This window comes from Pongo abelii, chromosome 13, assembly GCF_028885655.2.
Source record: "Pongo abelii isolate AG06213 chromosome 13, NHGRI_mPonAbe1-v2.0_pri, whole genome shotgun sequence".
Lineage (NCBI taxonomy): Eukaryota > Metazoa > Chordata > Mammalia > Primates > Hominidae > Pongo > Pongo abelii.
The window spans coordinates 28,628,540-28,642,009 of record NC_071998.2 but is presented as its reverse complement, the minus strand read 5'-3'; the positions used below and the strand labels follow the sequence as shown (position 1 = coordinate 28,642,009).

The window sequence follows — 13,470 nt, the reverse complement described above, 5'->3', positions numbered from 1 at the left end:
TGTATGAAGGAGGCATACAGGTTTGGAGATAAGTTTAGAAACGAAGAGAGTAAGTAGTTGGTTCATGTAAGTCTCCATAGGCTGTGAAAAGGATTTTGTGTTTTATGTGATATAAACCTCTCAGGTGTTGAGCCAGGGAATGTTGGAGGTGATTTATTTAAAAACCTCACTTTTGCTGCATTGTGAAGAAAAGGACAAAAATCAGAGCAGGCAAACCAGTTGATGTTGGAATTCAGATCCAGCAGAGATGGTGGTGGCTTGTATTAGATAGGGTGGTAGGTATCCCGATAGTGAAAGGTAGTCATACTTGAGATATATTTTGATACCATCAACGTAAAAGACAAACTTTAGCTAAGAGAGCATCTCTGGTTATAATTGGAGCAGAGAGAGCATGGAAGAGGCCCTCCTAAGAATTCCATATTGGCTATGATTTGAATTCTATCACCTTTACAAGTTTGATGTGCCCTCGGATACTATATAGGAGCCATGCAACATCTTGATAACCTCATCTTCCAGGTTCCAACACTCTCATTGAAGATATCCTTCGCCATACTATTAATTACCCTCGTTATATGAATGGTGACTATTAGGGCCTTCTATTTTGCAGTTGTCTCATTTTGATCTTAGCATAAGTTCCACAAAACCGAAGGCTTTTGCACAATCTTCTCTTGTCTTTAAAAATTATGTAGCCTGTTCCTTGAGGGGATGTGGAGCTTTTAATGTGGACATGGGGTTTGTCATTGTTCTTATCTTTTGTTTTCACTTTCTGAGAATGCATCTGATGCTGTCCCTTGCGAGGGACTTGAGAAAATGATGTTAACTAATATTGTTAGGACTTTTCTATACAGTAAATTTGGGACGCATCAGTTTTTCATATTATTTCACTTTAGCTTAGGAATAACATTAGTAAATTTGCATTATTTTTATTTACAGAGAGGAAAACTGAAGCTGAGAATTTAAATATGATCAATTTGATACCAATATGGGAATGGAGTCAAGATTTCACACTTCTTCTGTAATTTCCTTATAACTGAAAAGCATAAATTCTTTCTGTTATATATGCTTGGCAGGTCCCAGACTGAATTCCTAGAGCAACCCCTGAAGGCATGCATTTTCTCCTCCAGAACTTTAAAGTTTTTTTCTGACAACCAGGCTAACGATGCTGCTTATTTTGTAATCCAGTCAAATGCAACAGCAGTTTTATATTTCTGCCTTTGAATCTCAGATCCAAGAAAGTGGCAGCAGCATGAATTCCTCAGTGTAAAAGAATTGTAATGATCTGATTTTGTCAATGGGTTAACACTAAATTCTTGTGGTCACCTGGAACTTCGTTGTTCTTAGAAATGAAAACAGTTGCAGAGGGGTAAATTTGAGGAACAATGTAAGAACAACTTAATTAAATGTTATTTTGACAAAGATTTGTAATAAAAATTGTTTAATTTTGCATTCTTAGAGACAAAGGCTAAAAAATATGATTCCTTCAATTTTTGTTATTCCCATCACCTATCTTTGTTTTCCTCAGGTATGCTCTAAAAAAAGGTTATAAACTACTTAAGACCATATCGTTCAGCACCTCTTATGAGAAAAGGACGACGAAGCATCTTCTCATTTAGTGATAGTTGGGCCACAGTTAGGGATAAACTAATCAAGGGGGAAAAGCTTATATAAAACCACCAATTTTACCCTACATAATAGTTTTTCTGACTTACAAGAACCTATGACTATTTTACCACAACTAAAAAAAGGAATAGTAAATTTTATATAATCTTTAAAACTCAAGAAAAAACATTCAGTTCAGTTCAATATTGGATGCTTAATATGAGCTGTGGCTGGATAAACTAGTTTTGAAGAACTTACAGTCTAACAAACACATAAAGAGAAAAAAATAATTATATCCTAAGCTACAAATGCCATGTGATTTCCAAGACAGAGTAAGTTTTTCTGGTTTCAAAATTCAGGAAAGATTTATTGGTGGGGATAACTAAAAGTTGTCCAGGCAAATGTAAAGGGAAAGATATTTCTGGCAGAAGAAATTGCTTGAGATAAGGCCTTGCCACATCACTGATGGCAAGAAGAGATGAATACTCAGCTCTTTGCTGAGTCCCATTCACAGGGCAGGGGTTGGAGGTGATGGAGAGAAGCCCAAGACCAACCATTACTAAAATTGTTTTAACAGTCCACAGGAAGGTAAGATAAAAGAAACAGGAATGGGAAACAGAGGAAGCAAAATTAAAATAATGGCAAAATGGCAGATTTAATCTCTAACACGAATATTTCCTTAAATGTAAGTAGTTGAAATATTAAAATATATCAGAGATGCATGGAGCATATAAGCAAAACAAAGAAAAACATGATCTAACAATATGCTAAGGGAGGAGACCACCCTTCATATTGTCTTATGCCCAATTTCTGCCTCCAAAGAAAGAAGTAAAAACTAAAAGAAATGAAATCCACACACAGATGGCCCGGTGCCATGCCCTGGGCCTGGTTAAAGATCGACCCCTGACCTAACCGGTTATGTTATCTATAGATTTCAGACATTGTATGGAAAGGCATTGTGAAAATCCCTGTCCTGTTCTGTTCCATTCTGATTACCAGTGCATGCAGCCCCAGTCATGTACCCACTGCTTGCTCAATCGACCATAACCCTCTCACATGGACCCCCTTAGAGTTGCAAGCCCTGAAAAGGGACAGGAATTGCTCACTCAGGGAGTGTGGTTGTTGGGGACATGAGTCTTGCCAAAGCTCCCAGCCAAATAAAGCCCTTTCTTCTTGAACTTGGTGTCTGAGGGGTTTTGTCTGCGGCTTGTCCTGCTACATTTCTTGGTTCCCTAACTGGGAAGTGAGGTGATTAAAGGATGGTTGAGGCAGCCCCTTAGGTGGCTTAACCCTGCCCTGTGGAGCATCCCTATGGAGGACTCTGGCCAGCTCGAGTGATGCAGATCCTGAGAGTGCTCCCAGGTAGGCATTTGCCCTGGTGGAACACCTCATCAGAGTGATGCGTGGCAGGCCCCTGCAGAGGATCAATGCAGTGGCTGAACACCAGGAAGGAACTGGCACTCGGAGTCCGGACATCTGAAACTTGGTAAGACTAGTCTTTGGAACTTGCCCACTCCATTTGAGTGGAAGCGTGGCCTGATCACCCATGGCGTGCCTTTATCGGCACTTTGGTTTTTGTTTTTGACTTGACTTGGATTTCTTGATACTTTGGTTTTGGTTTTGACCTGGCTTGGATTTCTGGATACTCTGATTTTGGTTTTGATTCTGGTTTGGTGTAAACTGTAAAAGTGTGTGTGTGCCCTTTTTACCCCTTCTGTGTTTTGTGGTGTGCATGTGGTAGGAGTGTGGTGTTTTGTCTCGAAGAAGCATGGGTCAGGCACAAAGTAAGCCCACCCCACTAGGAACTATGTTAAAAAATTTCAAGAAAGGATTTAAAGGAGATTACTGTGTTATTATGACATCAGGAAAACTTAGAACTTTGTGTGAAATAGACTGGCCAGCATTAGAGGTGGGTTGGCCATCTGAAGGAAGCCTGGACAGGTCCCTTGTTTCAAAGGTATGGCACAAGGGTAACCTGTAAGCTGGAGCACCCAGATCAGTTCCCGTACATAGACACTTGGTTACAGCTGGATTTAATGCCACGCTACCACCCCTCCCACTGGCAAACCCTGGTTGAGAGAACAGCAGCATAAAGGGCTGGCAGAGGCAAGGAAAGACCAGCAGAGAGAGAAAGAGGAAGAGACAGAGAGACAAAGAGGGAGTCAAGGAAAGAGAGAGAGAGAGAAAGAGAGAGGCAGAGAGAGAGAAAGAGACAGAGGCAAAAGGAAAGTCAAAGAGAAAAAGAGAGAAAATCAAAGACAAAGAAAGAGAGAGATATACAAGTAGTTAAGAGAAAAAAATAGTGTACCCTATTCCTTTAAAAGCCAAGGTAAATTTAAACCTATAATTGATAATTAAAGGTATTCTCCGTAACCCTATAACACTCCAATACCACTTTGCTGTCAGTGTAAACAAGGGCGTAGCCCAAAAGCACTGAGGCCACTGACAACCTGTGTAGACTTCCTATCAAAAATCCTTAAGCTAGTAATCTGCGGATGGCCCAAATGCACTCAATCTGTAGCAGCAACTGCTTTGCTAACAGAAGAAAGTAGAAAAATAACTTTTAGAGGAAACCTCATTGTGAGCACACCTCGCCAGTTCAGAAGTATCCTAAGGAAAAAAAAAAAAAGATGATTTAACATTAACCACTGACAATTCCCTTAACCCAGCAAGTTTCCTAACAAGGGATCTAAATCTTAATTACCATACAAAGGTCCGACCAGACCTAGGAGGGACTGCCTTCAGGACAGGAGGATAGTTGGTTCCTCCTGGGTAATTAAAGAAAAAAAAAGCCATCGATACCAATTCTAAGTTAATTTGGACTAAATAAGGTCTTATTAATAGCAAAGGATAATTGAAATCCCAAACTTACAAGGTTTTCAACAAAAGTAAAGTTTGCTAAAAGTTAACAGTGTAACATGTATTATAGTATTCTAATCTTGTGGCCTTAGTCTAATCCACAGACATAAAGGAAGTTCACTTTGGAAAAGAATGGTTATCATCTTCAAAAAAAGAAAAAAGAAAAAAAGGGGGGGGGGGTGGCAGAATTTATGTAAAAAGAATGTTATATGGTAAATTCTTGTCCTGAAATAAATTAACTGGTTGTTTAAAGAAAGAGATGTTTGTAATAAGTCAGAAAATTGAGGCATGTTGAGGAATTGTCTGTGAAAGTTGTGAAAGAGAAAAATGTTATAAAAAATTTATGCAGAAATGTTGTATAATTTAAAAGTAATAAGGCCTCCTGAGTACTATTGAAGAAACAGTTTATATGCAAGGTGTATAAGGAAAGTAAAATATACCTTTGGTAAAAAGATTATAAAGAAGCATAAGAATGTGGATTTTTACCTTAACATTAAAAAGTTAAAAAAATGTTTTGAAGGTTTAAGCAAGTTTTAAAAAGTTAATTGTAAAGAAAATTCTGTGTGTAAACATTAGCTAAAGTTAAAGGGGTATCATCCAGTTTTTCTGTGAACTGGACATTAAAGTAAAAACACAATGAGTTTTTCTTAAAGCACTAACCTACTCCCTAACAAAAATTATAAAACGGTGTTTTTCTTCTTTGGTCTAAAAACTAATAAAAAAATAGATGCTAAAGGAAATTTCTCAGTAGAAAGGCACCAAAGACCATAAAGTCCACTGCTGATGTCCCCACATTTAAAACAAAAGGTCAATTTCTTAAAAATTATACACTTGGTTTATCTTCTACTTTCCTTTCCCTCAAAACTAAAAGTCTTTTAGCACATGTACCACCCCTAGAATTTCTGGTAAACCAGCACCAGCCTGAAGATCACATTCTCATTAAAAAGTGAAAAAAAAAAAAAAAAAAAAGGAAACTCGAGCCAGCCTAGGAAGGACCCTACCTTCTGTTGCTAACCACCGAGACTGCTGTTCATACAGCAAAAAAAGGATGGACTCATCACACCCGAGTCAAGAAAGCGCCACCCCCTCCAGAGTTGTGGGCCATAGTCCCAGGGGAAAACCCTACCAAACTAAAGCTAAGAAAAATTTAACCCTTCATCTATTCTATTACTTTTTCTTCTTTCCTCGCTCTATTGCTGACCATCTAGTTATTTACATAACCAAGTCAGTTTCACCTCAAACTATTGCATTTAATGCTTGCCTTGTTATACCCTGTGGGGACTTGCCAAGTCAAAGACTTCAGAAAAGTACCTCTGTCCCTCCTGACTCTCCTCAGACTGGGCATTAGTAAATTAAGACAATTTAATCTGGGGAAATTTCAATAAAGATTCCAGTGTCAACCAGGAGTCTTGTCCTCCAATGTAGAGCTTTTTACGTCGTAGTTGGTCCAACATTCTGTGGACCACTAAAGAGCAAGGATGGACTGCCCCAACTGGTTTTTGTAATTTCCTAAAATCATACATTCATTTTACTAGAGGATCATAGAAGTTAAAGACTTAAAACAAACTTTGGCAATTAAGACAAGATACCAAGATGCAAATGTCTGGTTGGAATGGATCAAATATTCCATCCACACAGTAAACAAAAGCAATTGTTATGCTTGTGTGCACAGCATAACTCCTACCTGGAGACAGTACCAGATCCCACAGATTGAAGGCTCAGTCCCCAAAACGCCCTCTACCTTCAGACAGTTGCAAATCTGAGCCTCTAAAACTTCTGACTGACCAGCTTCACTTTAGCTTTCACACAGTCTCCTCTTTGGGTTCAATTAATTTACTGGAGCAGCTCACATAACTCAGGAAAATATTTACTTATGTTTACTGGCTTATCATAAAGGATATTACAAAGGATACAAATGAATAGATGAATAGGGTGAGGTCTGGGAGAGAGGACATGGAGCTTCTATCCCCTACCTAGGTGTACCACCCTCCAGAAGTCTCCCTGCATTTAGGAATTTGGAAGTGCTCAAACCCTGTCCTCTTGATTTTTTTTTTTTTGTTGCAGTTTTTTTTTTTTTTTTTCATGGGGGTTTCATTGCATACTGATGATTGATTAAACCCTTGGCCATTGGTAGTCAACTTGACCTTTAGCTCTCTTTCCCTCCACAGAGGTTGGGATGTGGGGTTGAAAGTCCTAACAGTCTAATCATGTCTTTGTCTTTCTAGTGACCAGCCTTATCTTGAAGCTACTGTTGTAGGATTTTCTCCTTATTTCAGCTATAAAGTGGGTTCTTGTCACATGACCAGGAAGGATTAGGCTGGCAGACACTTTGAAGAATGAAGAAGAATGGAATTTATTGGGCAAAAAGGAAAAAGGAAAAAACAACACAGCAAAGTGAGATGGGGTCCTGCTAACAGGCTCTCCACCTCACCAACTGAATCCCAGGTGACCACCCAGGAACAGGAACAGGAGAGGCCAGGCTCCTCCCCATTGCAAATCTCCACCCCGTGCTCCCAGTGCGCAGGTGGCTATTATTCAAAAAGAATCAGTGGGGAAAAGGGAAGGCTTTATCAGGACTGGCAGTCTGGTTTTTCAGGCTTCAAGGTGGGGTTTTGCCAGAGGGGCCCTTGGCTGCCTCCTGTCTCTATCACTATCAGTCAACATTAGCATACAAAAAGACAGCACTTTGGAGACTTCGAGGATTTGTGGAGTTGTATTGCGGGGAATGGGGATGAAGATTAAATATATATTTTACAATTTCACAGAGTTATCTCCAAAAAATATATTGTCTAAACCACTGTCAAAAAGCTTTTTCTCATCATATTCTTTTAGCGGTTTTATGGTTTCAGGTCTTACCTTTAAGTGTTTAATTCACTTTGAGTTGATTTGTGTGTATAGCGTGAAAGAGAGGTCCAATTTCATTCTTCTGCATGTGCATATCCAGTTTTCTGAACATCATTTATTGAAGAGACTGTCCTTTCCTCATGGTGTGTTCTTGGCAACTTTGTAGTTCAGTTTATCATAAATGTATGGATTTATTTAATGACTCTCTATTATTTTCCCTGGTCTGTATGTTTGTTACTTTTTATGCCAGTACCATAGAGTTTGTTACAGCTTTATTATATATTTTGAAATCAGGTACTGTGATACCTCCAGCTTTGTTCTTGCTCAAGATTACATTGGATATTCAACATCTTTTGTGGACTACCATATGATATGTGAATCCTACTTATGGATGTAAATCCAAAGGAAGTGAAACTAGCATCTTGAAGAGCTGTCTGCACTCTCACTTTCATTATAGCATTACTCACAATAGCCAAGATATGAAATCAGTATAGGTGTCCATTTGTAGATAAATGGATAAAGAAAATGTGAAAGTGATTATGTATACACAGACACACATACATACACACACACATATGTATATGTGTGTGAAAATATATGTATGCATGTTGTGTGTAAACATAATGGAATATTATTTAAACTTGATAAAGAAGTATATCCTGTCACTTGTAACAACATGGATGCACCTGGAAGACATTATGTTAAGTGAAATAAGCCATGGATAGAAAGACAAATATTGCATGATTTCACTTATATTTGGGATCTAAAAAGGTTGAACACATGGAAGCTGAGAGTAGAATAGTAGTTTCCAGGGGTTTGGGGTGGGAAATGGGGAGATGTTAGTCAAAGGGTAAAAAGTTTTGGTTATATGGGATGAATAAGTTCTGGAGATTTAATGTACAGCATGTGACTATAGTTAACAATATTGTACCATATACTTGAAATTTACTAAGAGAGTAGAACATAAAGGTTCTCACGAATCACAAAAATAGTAACTATTTGAAGTGATAGATATGTTAATTAGCTTGATTATGGTAATTATTTTACAATTTTACATATATAAAAACATCATGTTGTACAGCTTAAATTTATAAAATTTTATTTGTCAGTGATACCTCAATAAATCTGGAAAAAATCTGGTTCTTCAAAAAATTAATAAAATTGATAAACCTCTATTGAGGATAACAGAGAAAAAAGAATACACAAGTCACTAACATCAGGAATAAAATAGATGATATCGTTACAGATTCTACAGTAATGAAAAGAACAATAATGGGAAATTTATCCTCATTAATTTATGCTCAACTTTATCTTCATAAATTTCATAATGTCGAAGAAAAAGATCAATTATTTGTACACTAAAAATTACCAGAACCTCAACCAAGATAATAAAGACAATGTGAATAATTTTATAACCATTAAAGAATCTGAATTTATAATGAAAAACCACTGGCTGACATAGAACTATCTAGGTCCATATAGTTTTATTGTAAAGGTCTATCAAACATTTGATGAATTCCCACCAATTTTAGACAATCGATTCCAGAAAATAAGGGAGAAAATTTCCCAATTTATTTCCTGAGGTTACTATTATTCTCACAACAAAACCAAAACACTACAAAAAAGAAAAGAAAAACTATAGACTATTATCCCTCATGAACTTGGAGGCAAAACGTTTTATCAAAATATCTAACTTACCAATGAATAAAAATAATATATACCTGGATCAACTGGGACTTATTCCAGGTATGTAAATCTGGTTACAAATTCAAATACCAAAAATGTAATTTGTTACATCAATAGGCTAAAGAAGAAAAATCACATAATTCTATTACACTTAAACATAAGAACTGAAATGGTAAAATCTAACTCAAAAATAGCATTTGACAACATACCACTCACATTCATGATAAAACATTCCCAGCCAAGTAGAATTGGAGAAGGGCCAGGAACTTCCTCTACTTGAGAAAGATCGTCTACCAAAAACCTAAAGCCAATCACATCCTTAATTGTTAAAGACCAGATGCTTTTTATCTAAGATCAGGAACAAGGCAAGGATGCCCACGATCACTAACCTTATTCAAAAATTACTAGAAGTTGTTGTCAGCACAATAAGGCCAGGCAAGGAAACAACAGTTATACTGATTAAAAATTAAAAAAAAAAACAAAACTACATCTATTTGCAAATACATTGATTGTCTACATAGGGAACATAAAGAACCTATAGAGAAAATCCTACAACTAATAAGCGAGTTTATTAGGAGGCAGAGGTGGGTGGATCATGAAGTCAAGAGATCGAGACCATAATGGCTAACATGGTGAAACGCTGTCACTACTAAAAATACAAAAATAAAAATTAGCCAGACGTGGTGGCATGCACATATAGTCCCAGCTACTCGGGAGGCTGAGGCAGGAGAATTGCTTGAACTAGGAGGCAGAGGTTGCAGTGAGCCTAGATCATGGTACTGCACTCCAGCCTGGGTGACAGAACGAGTCTCTGTCTCAAAAAAAAAAAAAAAAGTGAGTTTAAGATGATTGCGGGAAACAAGATCCCATGCAAAAAATCAATTGCATTTCTTTATAGTACAAATAAAGTGGTAGAAACCAAATTATTAAAAAAATGATGACTATTCAAAGTGAAGTAATTAGATATAAGTGTGATAACACATGTACAGATCCTTATGCTGAAAATTACAAAATGCTGGTGAATTTCATTAAAGAAAATCTACATAAATGGAGAGAAATACTGTGCTCATGGATTGGAATACACAACATGGGAAATACAATATATCAATTCTCCTCAAATTGATTTACAGGCTTAACACAATTCATATCAAAATTCCAGAAAGGTTTTTTTGTAGATATAGATGAGCTTATTCTAAAATGTTATGGAAAGGCAAAGAAACTAGAATTGTTCAGTGTATTTTGGAAAAGAATAAATAGTTACCCTATACATTTTTAAGACATTCTATAGCAACATTATTCAAGACTGGGTGATATTACTAGAATATTAATTATTCTAGTATTCTACACAAAGTTACTAGAATAGAAACATCAATGAAATAAAATAGAAAACCCAGAAATAGACTCAAAGAAACATTTTTTTGAAAAAGGTTCAAAAGCAATTCATGGAGAAAGGACAGACTTTTTAGCAAATTGTGCTGAAGAAAGTGGACATCCTTAACAACAACAAAAAAATAAATCTTGACATATGTCTTACACCTTATACAAAAATTAACTGGAAATGGATCATAGACTAAAATGTAAAGTGTGAAACTATAAATCTTTTAGTAAAAAAGATAGAAGAAACATGTTCTGACTCTAAAGAAACAACTGAGACTTGACACCAAAAACACAATCCATGTTAGGAAAAAAAATCAATTTGATTTCTTAAAAATTGCAAATGTTGGCTTTTAAAGACCATGTTATAGCATGAAAAGATAAACTACAGATCAGGAGAAAAGTTTTTGCAAATCAGATATCTAACATATCCAATAAAGGACTAGTATCAAGAGTATACAAATAAATTTCAAAACTCAACAGTAAACAAATTATATATATATAATTACATATATAATTAAAACATATATATATGTAATTAGGAAATTGGCAAAGGTCATGAGGAGGCATATCACCAAAGAGGACATAGAGATGTCAAATAAGCCTATGAAAAGATGTTTAACATTATTAGCCATTAGAGAAATGCAAATTAAAATCCCAATAAGATATCACTACATTCCTATCATAATGGTTAAAATTAAAAACTGCTGACAACACCAAATGTTGATGAGAATGTGGAGGAACTGGATCCCTTACATTATTGGTGGGAATGTAAAATGATACAGCCAATCTGGAAAGCAGTTTGACAATTTCTTATAAAGAATTAAACATGGGCTTACCAAATGTCTGAGCAATTGCACTCTTAAGCTTATTTTCCAGAGAAATAAAAACTAAGTATATGCAAAAATCTATACACAAGTGTTTATATCAATAGCACAAAACTAAAAAGGCTCAGATGTTCTTCAATAGGTTACTTGTGAAATAAACTGTGACATATCCATAACATAAAATACTATTCAACAATGAAAAGGTACAAATTGTTGATACATACAATAATCTGAATGAATTGCTAGATTATTATACCAATTTAAAAGCTCATCCAAACAGCTTGCATACTATATATAATTTCATTTTCGTAACATTCTTGAAATAACCAAATTATAGAAATGGAAAACTGATGAGTGGTTGCTGGCAGTTAAGGAGGATGTGGTGATGCAAGGGAAGTGGATGTGTCTATAAAGGAACAACCTGATGGATTTTTATGGTAACAATATGTCCTTGACTATATTAATGCCTATATCCTGACCATATTAATGCCTATATCCTGGTTGTGATATGGTACTGCAAGATGTTACAATATAAGGAAACTGGGCAAAAGATAGTGGAAGCCCTCTCTTCTTACAGCCTCATAGAAATCTACAATTAAAAATAAAAAGCTAACTTGACAAGAAAAGGTAATCTGGAAAGTGTAAGTACTTTGTTATTATTAGAGAGTAAGTGCTTACTGAAAGATATCGGGAAATGTGAATTAAATAATATGTAAGCTGAGTAGAACTTGAAGTTCATGATATAAAGTGGGAAATTTATTTTCCAACTGATGGTGGATGGTGCAGCATTATATCAATCAGCATTCTATTGCTGCTATAACAAATTATTACAACCTTAATGCCATAAAATAACACAAATTTATTATCTTATAGTTCTAGAAGTCTGAAGTCTGAAATGAGTTTTACTGAGCTACAATTAAGGTGACAGGAGAGCTTTTTTTTTTTTTTTTTTTTTTTTTTTTTTTTTTTTTTATTCTGGTTGCTGTATTGAAGAATCTGTTCCCTTATTTTTTCCAACGTCTAGAGGCTGTCTGCATTCCTCTGCAAATGTCCTTCTCCTCCATTTTCAAAGCCAAGAGTGTAGCACCTTCATGTTTCTCTGACTCTGAGCCCTCCTCTGTTTCTATTTTACTTATAAGGACCAATATAATTTCTTCATCTTAAGATTCTTAACTTAATCACATCAGCAAAAATCCTTTGCCATGTAAGCTAACATAGTCACAGGTTCCAGGGATTAGAACATGGACATTTTGGGGGTGGGGCATTACAATGGGATGATTATTACAAATGGCTTCTGAGATAGCTAAAGGAATTTAAGGCTAGTTTTATCCATTCTAACCCAATAGATTTGTTGGAATTGAGTAAAATTGACTAGCAGTTTTGTATAGTGTTACAATTTGCCTATTCCCCCAAGTCTTCCAGCCCTGTATTCAAGGCTGAAGCTCAAAGTAGAGAAATATAATGATCTAGATATTATTTTTTTCCTCTAGATTGATATGGCAGATCATGGACATTCTTTTAAAGACTTCTGTGGACACGGTCTTACATTTCAATTTTTGTTGTTGCGTCATTGGAACTACATCAAAAATTCCCATAAGCAAGACGTGCACATCAATAAATTTGATAGTACCTAATTCTCCCCTCTCCTGTTCAAATAAGCAAGATCTACGCTTCATTGCTCTTTCTCCTATGAGACTGTCATTATTGAAAGGGCTGCTGGTGGTCTTTCATGCTTTATTATTTCATGCCAAAGGTTTATTTAGAAAACAATGTGCCAATTACAATGCACATTGCAGTACATTTATCTGTACTATCTTGAGGCAGATATTAATAGGGTAATTCTAAATGTTCTACCGTACGAAATTTACTATAATTAACTTAATCAAAGTGAAAAAATTCATTATAACTTTCACTTTCCTTTTGTTTTTAACCATGGAAATACACATTTTATGAAATTTTCCATATACAGGCTGTTATCTACTCTCTTTTTTTCATGTCTGTAGGTGAAATAACCATAGACGTGACTCTAAAAATTGATCTCCAAAGTGTTGTACAAGAGATTTGCATAATCAGATTTGTAATATAGAAATAACATTTTAACTGCAGTATGACGGATGTGTGATTTCTGGAGTAAGAATGACTTATATTTATCTTTCCTGGATTTCTTAGGATGTTTCCGTTACAGTACATTCAGCACTCATGAGAAATTACCCTTGGATATTGTTCAACAGCACAGGTATTAGTAAAAGGAACATAAACATGCATTATATTTATTTAATGT

At 35.8% G+C, this 13,470-nt stretch overlaps 1 long non-coding RNA gene across 1 annotated transcript; it reads left to right on the top strand.

Annotated features, from left to right (window-relative positions):
• The first annotated feature begins 3,482 nt into the window (after positions 1 to 3,482).
• LOC129047725 (uncharacterized) lies at positions 3,483 to 12,821 on the top strand. Its single transcript, XR_008509482.2, has 3 exons — positions 3,483 to 3,556; positions 6,684 to 6,903; positions 12,680 to 12,821. It is a non-coding gene; the product is annotated as an uncharacterized LOC129047725 (long non-coding RNA).
• Positions 12,822 to 13,470: the final 649 nt, after the last annotated feature.